Source organism: Propithecus coquereli, unplaced genomic scaffold (genome assembly GCF_000956105.1).
Source record: "Propithecus coquereli isolate 6110/MARCELLA unplaced genomic scaffold, Pcoq_1.0 Scaffold136, whole genome shotgun sequence".
Classification (NCBI taxonomy): Eukaryota; Metazoa; Chordata; class Mammalia; order Primates; family Indriidae; genus Propithecus; species Propithecus coquereli.
In genome coordinates, this window is record NW_012137858.1 from 4552680 (window position 1) to 4564925 (window position 12246).

Sequence of the window (12246 nt, forward strand, 5' to 3'; positions counted from 1 at the left end):
CTCCCGACTTGGCAACTGGATAGAGGCTGGTGCCATTTACTGAGATAGGGAAGACTGGGGAAGGGTGAGATTTGGGTCAGGGGGACAGATCAAGAGTTCACTTTTGCACATGTTCCGTTGGAGGTGTCAGGGAGCTAGCAAGTGGGGATGTGAGCAGGCAGCTGAAAATACACATTTACATTTTAGAAAGTGATCTGGGCTGGGGATATGCAGTTGGGAGTCATCAGCCTAAAGATGATATTTAAAGCCATGAGAAAAAACGAGATTGCCTAGAGAGAGAGGGAAGAGAGAAAAACGTCTCCAGGGACTGCTAATGCGAGGTGCCTGGTGGAGGAAACCCTGGCAAATAATCTGAATGACAGTTTAGGACTTGACTTCAGAGCCCCAGGAAGCAAGTTCAAGGTGCTTCTACCTGACAGCTCTTTGGCTATTTCAAAGCAAGGGGTAGTGTCCTCCCGAGCATCCTCCCCCAGATTATGCCTTAAAGTTCCTTCTGTCTTTCCTTGCAAGGCATAATTTAAAGTCCTTTACCACATGGGTCGCTCTCCTCTCCAGGTTCCTTCCTGTGACTGAGTGTAACACTCCAGGCGTGACTGACCAGCCTAGGGTAGAGGGGACTAGTTGAGCAACATGATAAATACTCATCAAGGAGCAGCTTCAGGACGGCTGAGAACAGATGAGCCCTTCTGGGTCGTTGCTAAGAGATTTTTCATGGCTTTTCCCGTCGTTGGAAAGGGCTGAGGATTTCAGAGAAAGCCTCATAAACAATTGCATGTGCTCAGGCACTCTATTACTGCCTGACAGCTTCAGTGACAGAGAACTAGATTGTTTCCCAGAGCCAAAAATAAATAGTGTAAAACTTCCGACAAGATGCGCGTGTCAAGGGGCCGCTTGCCTTCTCTGTGGTGAGAGCTCGAGATGGATTGTTTGGGAAAAGCCAAAACCTATAAACACAGAGCAGAAAAGTTCTCCATCTTTTGCTCATTTACTCCAAAACTTCTTCACTGCTGAGATGGCAAGGCCTAAATAAATATGCAAGCTATGCCATTGTTCTGTTCCAGGTCCTGGCTGGAATAGGAGACCTATGTTCTCTGTTAACGCTGTTCAGATTCACCAGATGAACGCTCCACTTTGGTTACTGCACTTCGTGTCCAGAAATCTACAGAACAATAAACATACACACATACACACACACACACACACACACACACACACACACACACACACATCACATACACACTCCAGACCCTGTGGAGTTTGAAAATGTGTGTTCAGTATTACTTTGGCAAGAAAGACTTCTCCTTCCTCACCTCCTTCTTTCTTTTCTCCCTAACCAGAGAGGATAGAGCCTTTGCCAAGACAGAGGCTTGGCCAGCATAATGCAGAGACTGGCCCAGAAGAGGCCCAGTGTGATTGAGGTCGAGGGAGATGCTCCACTCTGAAAAGGCAGAGAGAAGGGGGATCCGTAGGAAGATCTGGGTGCATGTTGTATCTACTTAAAGGCTTGGCCTTTCCTCTGGCGCTAGGGAGGGAGTGCGTGAGCATAATCATTGTAGAGCAGTGATTCTGAAAGCGTGGTTCCCCCAGCCACCCCAGATCTCCCGAATCAGAAAGTGAGAGTCAGACACAGCAATCTGCACTTTAACAGGCCCTGCGGGTGACTCTGATACAAGCTCACGCTAGAGAAACTCTGCTATAGCAGTATGACTTTCTGGTCATGAACTCTATTGTTATACTCTTTCAAGTATCATATGCATATAATTTTTTTTTTTTTTTGAGACAGAATCTCACTTTGTTGTCCAGGCTGGAGTGCCGTGGTGTCAGCCTAGCTCACAGCAACCTCAGACACCTGGGCTCAAGCGATCCTCCTGCCTCAGCCTCCAGAGTAGCTGGGACTACAGGTATGCGCCACCATGCCCGGCTAATTTTTTCTGTATATTTTTAGTTGTCCAGCTAATTTATTTCTATTTTCAGTAGAGATGGGGTCTCACTCTTGCTCAGGCTGGTCTCGAATTCCTGACCTCTAGCGATCCCCTCCACCTCGGCCTCCCAGAGTGCTAGGATTACAGGCGTAAGCCACTGCACCCAGCTGATGTGCATATAATTTTATATTTGGAAAATGAGGAGGAAACCTTATTTTTGTAACACAAACTACAGAATATTTGGGGAGGACAAGAAGAAGGGAGATAATGGCATATTAAAATCCCAGACATAGAGTTTTATGTTCACCAAAGTGGGGCAAGGGTTTAAAAAAGGTTGTAAAACACTGATTTAGAGGGGAAAAAAGGTCTTTGTGAGACAGGCCCTGAGAACTCAGGTCGTGGGGGTTCATGTAGCAGAGTGATAGGGTTCAGGACACACTATCCCAAAATGTGGCATTTGAGGAGATAGCAGAAGCAGGACGATCTCTTACTTTTTCCCTCCATTCTCTCCTGCAGTGGGCATAAAAGAATTCCCTCGGCTTCCTTTAAAGTAGATCATAGACCCTGATGTGAGAGGTGCCCACCCTCTATCTGAAGGTCAGGCATGTTCTTATCTCTGAAGACACAGGGACACAGAGAAGAGTCTGAACAAACTGGCCTTGCTAAGTCCCCCCAATTCATTGCCACTAGATGATACCCCCTGTGTCCAGTCATAATCCTGCATGACTGTCCACACTCCATCAAACCTAAGCATGAAAACATACAGATGTTTCTCTGGGTCTCCATTTCTGAGGCTTCTGTGTCACGTAAAACCTACATATGAAATAGATCTGTCTGCTCTTCTCTTGTTCATCTGTCTTTTACTATAGGTTCCTCAGCCATGAACCTAGCAATGGATGAGGAAAAGAATTCTTCCCTCCTCTACCAGGGCCTGTGAGAGGAGGCCACCATGCCTCACAAGCCAGGCCTGGAACAAGCTTTTCTTAAGCTAAGGTCTATTAGACATCCAGCAGGCCTTCTGAGTGAGTAGTGTGTGTGTGCGCGTGTGAATGTGTGTGTTCTCACATCTGCGTACGTGTGCGCACCTGTGTGCGTGCAGGTTGGGGGAGGGCAGGGAGAGAACAAGAGGGATGGGGAACATTCTGTCATACTCCAATCCCTACCAGCTCCCAGCATCAGCAATGTGGTCTGGGAAAACATGGTCTTCAATAAACCAGAGACCTCACAATGCAAGGGGGTTGATTTCTAGTTTCCAGGGATGCAGAGGGTGGGTCCTGTGCTGCTTCCCCACTAGCAGGGGTTCTCAAATTCCAGCCCCTCACCCCAGAGAGTTCAAATCCATTGGCTGAGTGTGGGCAAAAAAACCTGCATTTTACGAGCCTGAACAAGAGCAAGACTCCGTCTCTACTAAAAATAGAAAAATAAGCCAGGCAACTAAAAATAGAAACAAAAAAAAATTAGCTGGGCATGGTGGCGAGTGCCTATAGTCCCAGCTACTTGGGAGGCTGAGGCAGGAGGATCCCTTGAACCCAGGGGTTTGAGGTTGCTGTGAACTAGGCTGACGCCACAGCACTCTAGCCTAGCTGACAGAGCAAGACTCTGTCTCAAAAAAAAAAAGAAATCTGCATTTTAAACAAGCCCCTTCCCACGAAGTAATTCTAATGCCAGAGCTTTGTAGACTGCACCCAGGATATCAACAGACAGTTTTATCTGTGGTGGTGGTGATGCATGGGGGAAGGGAGAGGTGACACTGAGGAGCAGGAAAGGGAATGTTCTCAGGCATTGGAGTGTCTGAAGGGTCTCTTCATCCAGTACCAACCAGTTACTAAGCAGCAGAGAGGCAGAGGACAGCCTAGTTGAGAAGTGTTGCCGCTGGACACGGAGAATGTGAGTTTGGGCAGTGTGTGTCAGCTTGTTAGTTGATCCAGGGGTGCCTGCGGGTTGCCTGCTCAGCAGGTTATCAGAGGCATGCTACCTGTTCTTTCTAGAAGGGAGGCCTCACAAGGCCACACAGCCAGTTCTATGGGTCGAAAAAGCAGCTTGGGAGAGTCTACAGGGGAAATGAAGCCTCCAAACGTCACCAAAAGGGAGGAAGAGCATTTGGGCAACATCAGCTCTGTGGACAGGTCAGTGCAAAGGGAATCTGATGCATCCTGCCAAGACAGCCCTGCGGTGACGGAGCTCTTCTGTACCTGTGCTGCCCAGTGAGACAGCCGCCAGCCACACGTGGCTTGTGAGCACGTGAAATGTGGCTAGTGTGAATGAGAAACTGGTTTCTAAGCTTTATTTAATTTTAATTAACTTAAATTTAGGTGTAAATAGCCTCATGTGGCTATGACTACTGTATTGGATAGCCAACCCTGGTGAGAATCTCACATTACCAACCACATCTCATCGCAGGGATGGAGGTGCCCACCAAGGGGTCCTCCCTGGGTAAAATGGCTTCTCCGTCCCCACCCAGGGACATCAAGGTGCTTTGGAAGCCAGAGGCTGAGGATTTGGGGCATCCTGACTCCTTGCAGCCTCTCCTCTGCTCTGGGAAGATGCATCAGAGTTAGCTCACAGCGGCACTCCTGCTCCAGGGCGGTCAGCCTTGACCAAGGTCAAGGGGCCCAACCGTGGCTGGACTACGAGCTCTGCTCTGTAGTTCTGGAAAGACGACAGGGGCAAACTCGTATCCGTCACTTGGAGTGTGGACAAGCCTCACTATTGCCCACTCCTACTCGTCTCCCATTTCCCACTTAAAAGATAAAAAGAAGATCAAACATAAAATAAAAGACAGCTATTCTTGATGAGGACATTTTTAAAAGGCAAGTGCTTAGAAATCGTAAACATCCAGTTGTGGAAAAACATGTAAACCTCTAGCTAGCCAAACAGGGCTGCCCCCAATGGTCCAGTAAAATCCCTGGGAATAAAAATCCTTCCCACAGGCAGCAAATCGCCTCAATTACTTTAGACAGATTCAGCACTTCTCTGCCAAGGTTAGCAAAAGACTTCCAACCTCAGCTTCTGCCCAGGCTGCCCCAGGCAAGGCTAAAGGCCTGAGGTGTCCGGCCCTAAGCTCCAGACCTGCCTGGGGCCAGGGCACCCAGCAGGTGTAGGAGCAGATCTAGGGGAGAGGAGGGGCTGGGTGGGGGTTGTGACCCAAGAGGCCACGAAACACAGCTGAGCAAAAAGGGGGAGAGCACTTGCTCCAGAGCTCAGTACCAGAAAGATTTGGAAGGGTAGGAGGAGCTCAAACAGTGACATTGAGCGCAGGTTGGCTCCTTGAAAGAGGGTCCCAGAGGGAAGAGAAGCGCTGTGACTGTTCTCTGCCAGGGTGGCCCTGGACCTCCAGGCAGGGCATGGTCAGCCTGGCAGCTCCACTCAGCAACAGCTGGCTTTTTGGGTGCCCTGCAGAACTGCCTACATTGCTCAGGAGTGGGGCTCCGATCTTCTCAAATGGTTAGGAAAGACCTGTATCGGCCAGGAGTTACGTCTGAGTGGGAACAAGAGCGAACTGAGGCCTTGGGGAGAAGCAGGCTGCTGGGAATGCAACAACGAAAGTCACTTCTCCCTCCCATCTTCACATCCCAGCCCCACTGTCTAAAACAGCACAGTCCCACGTGGCAGCTCCAGAGGGAAGAATGCTCTGGTGACTGCAGCCCAGGACAATGACTGGGTGGCTATAGCTCTTAAGGTCCAAGTGGAGCTTCTGGTGGCTTCAAGATCAAGAGTGGCAGAAGGACGAACAGAGGTCTCTTTATTACGCACCTTTGCAAAGGGCTGTGATGAGGAATGACAAAGATCTCAAGCCCAAGGATATGGCAAGAGGCAAGCCTGACATTCAGAACCTCCAGCGCCCGCCTCCTCCTTCCTTCTCCGAGAGAGGCTGGGTGCTGCCAGGTCAGCGTCTCCGGGTGTGACTCATGTCTCAGCCTCCCTGCCTGGGACACTGGCAGCCACCCCCCGCCCTCGCAGTCCTGCTTGAGACATGACTGCTCACTCCTTTTATTTATTCCCTGTTCCTCAACCACCTCCCCTCACCCAGCCCGTGACTAATGGGGGCCCGCCCCCCGCCCAGGCCACACTGGGAGGGCAGCACCAGCACTGCAATTATCTAGATCATGCAGGCCCAAATAGGCCTCTGCACCCCCCACCCCACCCCCAGCTGTGTTCTGAAATTATCCGCATAACCCCAGAGATTCAGACGCACAGTCTACACAGCGAGACGAATCCTCAGCCACTGGTTTCCTCTGCTTGTGAAGGCCAGCCAGAAATCCCTTCCCATTGGCCATTTCGCCAACTTCTTGCACGTCAGAAACATGGTCATTTTAGAGCTAACAGGATCTCAGAAGCACATTAAACCAGCGACGCACACCAGAAGCACCAGCATCCTTTAAAACACAGACATGTCCAGGCCACACCCCAGAGACATCCACCAGTAGGACTAGCTCTAGATGCAGGTATGGTTTTTGAACAGCACCCTGTCCTCCCAGTTGGGAACCTCTGCTCTGGTCCACTCCCCTCATCTGGCCCAGAGGGAGACGTAACTTGCCTAAGGCTCAAGCTGAGTAGTGGCAAAGCCAGGACTGGATGTGCCTGCCTCTCCTCTGCTGCACACAGAAGGGCCTGCTCCCTGGACGGGCACTCAAGGCTCCCTGAATCTCCTAGCACACTCAGGCTCGCTCGCCACCCATGTCCCTGAGCTCTGCCCTCCACCTTTCGGCCCCACCATATCTCAGCCCGGAATTTCCTCATCACCCCTCATGTCTCCTTCCTCCTGGAAGCGTCTCAGACCATTGCCCACCTGGTGCCCAGCCCAGCTCGTGGAGAGCCCTCGTGCCCTTCCTCCACTAAACCTTTCCCGCCCATGCACGGGGCAAGTTGCCTGGCCTGCCTGGCAGTCGCCGCAACACTGTGACATTGGCTTTGGGATTTAGCAGGTTGCGAATTTGTCTTTTTGTTCAGGAACTTCTAGAAGGGCAGGGAGCTTTCCCTACCCTCCAGGCAGTCTTGCCAACAGAGGGTGCTGAGTAGATGTGAGGATGTGAGTTGATGTGACATCGTGACATCCCACACCCAGGTGAAGCACATTGCACCTTCAGATGTTTGCTTTTGGAACTTTGTAACCTGGACTCCTTTTACAGATTCAGCACTGCTGTCTTCCATTCGTGTAAACATTCACAAGACAGGAAGGCCCACCTGCTCTCCAGGCAGGCCAGCGAGGGCAGGGACTGACCAACACCATGCAGGGAGCACTAAGAGGTGGTAAACAAGGACTAATGGTGTCGCCCAGCAGAACAGGAAACATCAAAATTGTGATTTTTAAAAAAAATTCAGGGAGCCAATTACGGGCCAATCTCCTTCCTTCTGCCAATTTCATCTGTGATAACACAGTTGGCTGGACACAGGGTGGCTGCCAAGTATGGATACCTGGGAGGGCGGAGATTGGCCTGTGGGCTCCCGCACACTTGAAAGGGCACTGCCAGTCCAGCGTGGCTGCCCGGCTGGGAGGGCGGGACTTGCCACCTGCCTGGGCACACACAACTCTCTGTTGGTGGCAAAGGAGGCTTCACCCTAGAGACCAGCCCTGACAAGGACTCTGTCCCCAGAAGTGCTTGCAGAGGAGAAGAGGTGAGGAGGTGGCTGGGATCTGGAGCAGTTGCTGGCAGCTCAAGGGTGTGGGGTGGGCAGCTCCCTGCAGCAAAGCAGCCGTGACTGAGAGTTCAGGGCAGCCCCAGGGAAACGTGGATGGAGAGCAGCTGTGTGTTCGGGACTGCCTTCCTGCCACTCTCCTCGCTGCTATGGTCACCAGGACTTAGCTCTCCTTAAAACCTGCCCTCTGCCTACAATGTTGGGCCCCTTCCCTCCTGCTTTGTTTCATCTCTTGGCATTTCCCTGCCTACTCCTCCCCTCTCCTCAATGTACCCCCTCCTCTAATGACTGTCTTCCAGTCCCCTACCCAAGCCTCTCTTGGGCTCAGTGCCTTTGCTTTCACTGTTCCCTCTACAGCAGTACCCTTTCCCTGACTCCTGGCAAACTCATAGGCATGCCTCAAGACCCAGCTTAAATGTTACTTTCCTGGTGAAGCGCTTCCTGACTTCATGGGACAAAATCAGTTCCTGCATCTGTACATTTATCTTGCAACTGCAGTACTTATGCATTGTTTGGTGACTCTGTTTACATCTGTCTCCTTCCCTCCCTCCTTTAGATAAAGACGTCCTTGAAGGCGGTGACTATTTCTCTAAATCCACTATACAACATAGTATCTAGTACACAGAAGTTGTCAATAAATACTTGTTGAATGAATGAAGGAATGGATGCAGATTCTGCTCTCACCCTGCCATCCCCTGCTCCAAAACCCTCAACAGTACCCTCTTACCTGGAGACGAAATCTCTGATAATTCACTCTGCACACTCTCAGTACACATCACGGAATAATTACTTCCATGTTTGGCATTATGGAGAAATGCAAAAATGCAAAAGCGAGTGTTCCCACCCTGAGTTCCAAAGAGCAAATAAGACAAGAGCCCAGATGAAACCATCAGGGAGGCAGAGGGGGCCACAAGGGTACTATCAATGAAGGGGGCATTGCCCCAGCGGGGGAGCCAGGACCATCTCCTGGGCCCCAGGTCATATTTGAGCCAGCTCTGAAGAATGGGTAGATTCTAGCAGTTAGGCAAGGGAGTAGGGGCAATGAAGGCATAGAAAAAGGACATTCCTGGTCCCAAAGGCAAAAATGTTCCATGTGTCTGGAGGAAAGGCCACACGGAGGGGCACAGCAGAAGGTGGAGGTGGACAGCGCTTGTCCAAGGACAGCCAAATGTGGCTCTTGTCAGCAGAATGGGCCCCCAAAGGACTCATGCAGGGCCAGGCAGCTACACACCCCTGAGGAGCACGGTGGAGGAGAGGTCCACACAGTGACAGACCTGCCCAGCTGTCCCTGCCCAAGCAGGGGGTGAGGAAACGGAGCAGTGTGGGCCACTTGTGAGAACGGGGGATGTTTTAGAGTTTCCTCACCTCTCTGACATTTCCTAAATTCCGTACCTAGTAGGGGCTTGGTCCAAGGGGGCCTCTTAAACCTCCCACCTCCAGCAAGATAACCCATAGAGCTTTTCCCACCTTCTCGCCCCTCAATAGATGGGCCTGTGGATCTCTCAACCACAGGACAGACAAATACTTCTCAGGCTCTGCTTAGCTGAAAGATACCAAGGGAGGCACCGTGGGGATACTTAGGGACAGAGGACACAGACCTCCAGTGATTAACCACATATGGTAGGGGACACCCACAGAGCCAGGCCAGGCCAGGGAGGGCTGAGTGTCAGGTGAACACGTGAAGCAACTAGTCTCCCCTTGTTAGGGTGACCACATAAGTTATTGTTCAAAAGAGACAAGTGAAAGGGGGGGCTGTTAATGAATACGCCAGAACACAGGCATGAACAGGGGCTGTCCCCACCATCCATGATGGTGGTCACCCTGTGCATGAGACTCTTATGATTCCAAAATTTCCATCCCCAGACCTGTCCTTGGCCCTGTGATCCAGGCCCATAGTCAGTGGCCTGCTGGTGTTTGCATTTGGTTATCCTGTAGGCTACTCAGCTGCAATGCAGAAAAACTGATGTTGGCCCCTCCCTGCTTCTTTTATTATCACTGGTGGCTTCTCCTCCTCTGTGCTCCCCATCTGGAGAAACAGCACTGGCCCCACACATGTCCCCAGCCAGACCCTGGGAGTTGTCCTGGATCCCTCCCTTCTTCTCCACACCCAGGCAGTCACTCCAAGAGCTCCTGATTCTGCCTCCTCTGGCCCTCCCGCCTATTCAGCCCTCCTTGTCTCTGCCCTGGACCACTTTAATAGCCTCCTAACTGGGCTTGCCCTCCCTCCCTCCATCTGTACCTCTGAGGTCCACGTTCATCATCGTGGCAGAGAGATGTTTAAAATGCACACAACTGCTCGTGTCACTCCTCTTGGTGGTTCCTCTCACACTTTGACATTTTGGTGTGGTACCTGAGACCCTTGGGATCTCCCCAGTGCTCATGCCTCCAGCTCCACCTCCACCTGCCCTCCCACACCCTGCTGGCCAGCTCTGTGAACCCCCTTGAAGTTCTGTGCTTCACACCCTCCAAGCCTCTGCTCATGCTGCACTGCACCTCTGCTTCTCTAGATGCCTCTGGGCCACGGGTGGTGCCCACTGAACAGCCCACCTGCCTCCCTGCCACTCCAGCCACTCAGTCACTGAGAACAGTGTGTTATTTGATGGGTGACAAGTAAACAGAACCACATGGAGAGAGAAAGCACACACGTGGCAAAAATGCTCTTAGCCAACCCATCTAGGGGAAAGGAAATGGGCTGTGTGGATTGTGCCGTTCTTGCAATTTTTCTGTGGGTTTTATGTTTTTCAAAATAGAAAACTAGGTAAAAAATGAATAGACCCCGATTAAAAATAGGGCAAAAGATCTGAATAGACACTTCTCAAAAGAAGACATACAAATGGCCAACAGGTATCTGAAAAAATGCTCAACATCACGAATCATCAGGGAAATGCAAATCAAAACCACAATGAGGTATCACCTCATACCTGTTAGAATGACAATTATCAGAAAGACAAAAACAACAAATGCCAGTGCAGGTGTGGAGAAAGGACTTATACACTGTCAGTGGGAATGCAAATCAGTACAGCCACTATGGAAAATGCTATGGAGGTTCCACAAAAAATTAAAAATAGAACAACCATATGATCTGACAATCCCACTGCTCGCTATATATCCAAAGGAAAGGAAATGAGTATGTTTAAGAGATATCTGCACTCCCATGTTTGTTGCGGCTCTATTCACAACATCAAAGACATGGAATCAACCTAAATGTTCATCAAAAGACGAATGGATAAAGAAAACATGGTACATATACACAATGGAATACTATTCAGCCATTTTCCTGTTGTTCATGGCAATATGGATAAACCTAGAGTACATTACGTTAAGTGAAATAAGCCAGGCACAGAAAGATAAATACCATATGATCTTACACATATGTGGAATCTAAAGAAGTTCATCTCATGGAAATAGAGAGTAGAATAGTGGTTACCAGAGGCCTGGGAGGTGAGAGAGGACAGAGGATGAGGGAGAGATTGGTCAGTGGGTACAAAGTTACAGTTAGATAGGAGGAATAAGCTCTGGTATTTTAATGCAGCAGTCCCCAAACGTTTTGGCACCAGGGACTGGTTTCATGGAAGACAATTTTTCCACAGACTGGGGGTGGGGTGGGGTGATGGTTTCAGGATGATTCAAGTGCATTACATTTATTGTACAGTCAAACCTCTCTGCTAATGATAATCTGTATTAGCAGCCGCTCCCCAGGGCTAGCATCACCACCTCAGCTCCACCTCAGATCGTCAGACATTAGATTCTCATAAGGAGCCGCATCCTAGATCCCTCGCACAGTTTACAGTAGGGTTCAAGCTCCTGTGAGAATTTAATGTCCCCGCTGATCTGACAAAAGGCAAAGCTCAGGCGGTGATACCAGCGATGGGGAGTGGCCGTAAATACAGATGAAGCTTCGCTTGCTCCCGCAATGCTCACCTCCTGTTGTGTAGCCTGGTTCCTAACAGGCCACAGACCTGGACTGGTCTGCGGCCCACGGGTTGGGGACCGCAGTTTTATTGCACAGGAGGGTGACTGTGGTTAATAATACTGTATTGTATATTTCAAAATAGCTAGAAGAGAGGATTGTGAATGTTTTCACTACAATAAAATGATAGATGTATGAGGTGATGGACAGGCTAAATACCCTAATTTGATTTTTACGCAATGAATACATGTATTAAAGTCACACTATATCCTATAAATATGAGCAATTATTATGTGTCAATAAAAACAAAATTAAATTTAAAACTTAAAAACTTTTTTAAATGAATAAAATATGGGCCTGCATAGAAATTCACTCAAATGTCAAGTTTAATGTGACTAATTTGAGAAACTAGCCACTGAAAGTCACGGCCAGGGTTTGCTGTTACAGCTCCACACTTATCAGTACATTTTTGGAGTATTAAAATTTATGTTTAAATTCGAGCATATATATGTTTCATTTGGGGGAAAATTTAGGAAAAAAACGGATAAGCAGATAAAAGAAAATAAAGACACCTAAAACCTCACCACCTAAAGATAACAATTATAATTATTTCAGAATATGCCTTCCTGATAATTTTAATGGGTAGATATATTTTTAAGCGCATAATGGATTATGCTACGCACAGTTTTGTAACCCATTCTTTTTACTCCACAATATGTGATAAACACCTTTTCATACTGATAAATACATTGGCATTTTAATAGCTGCACTACTTTC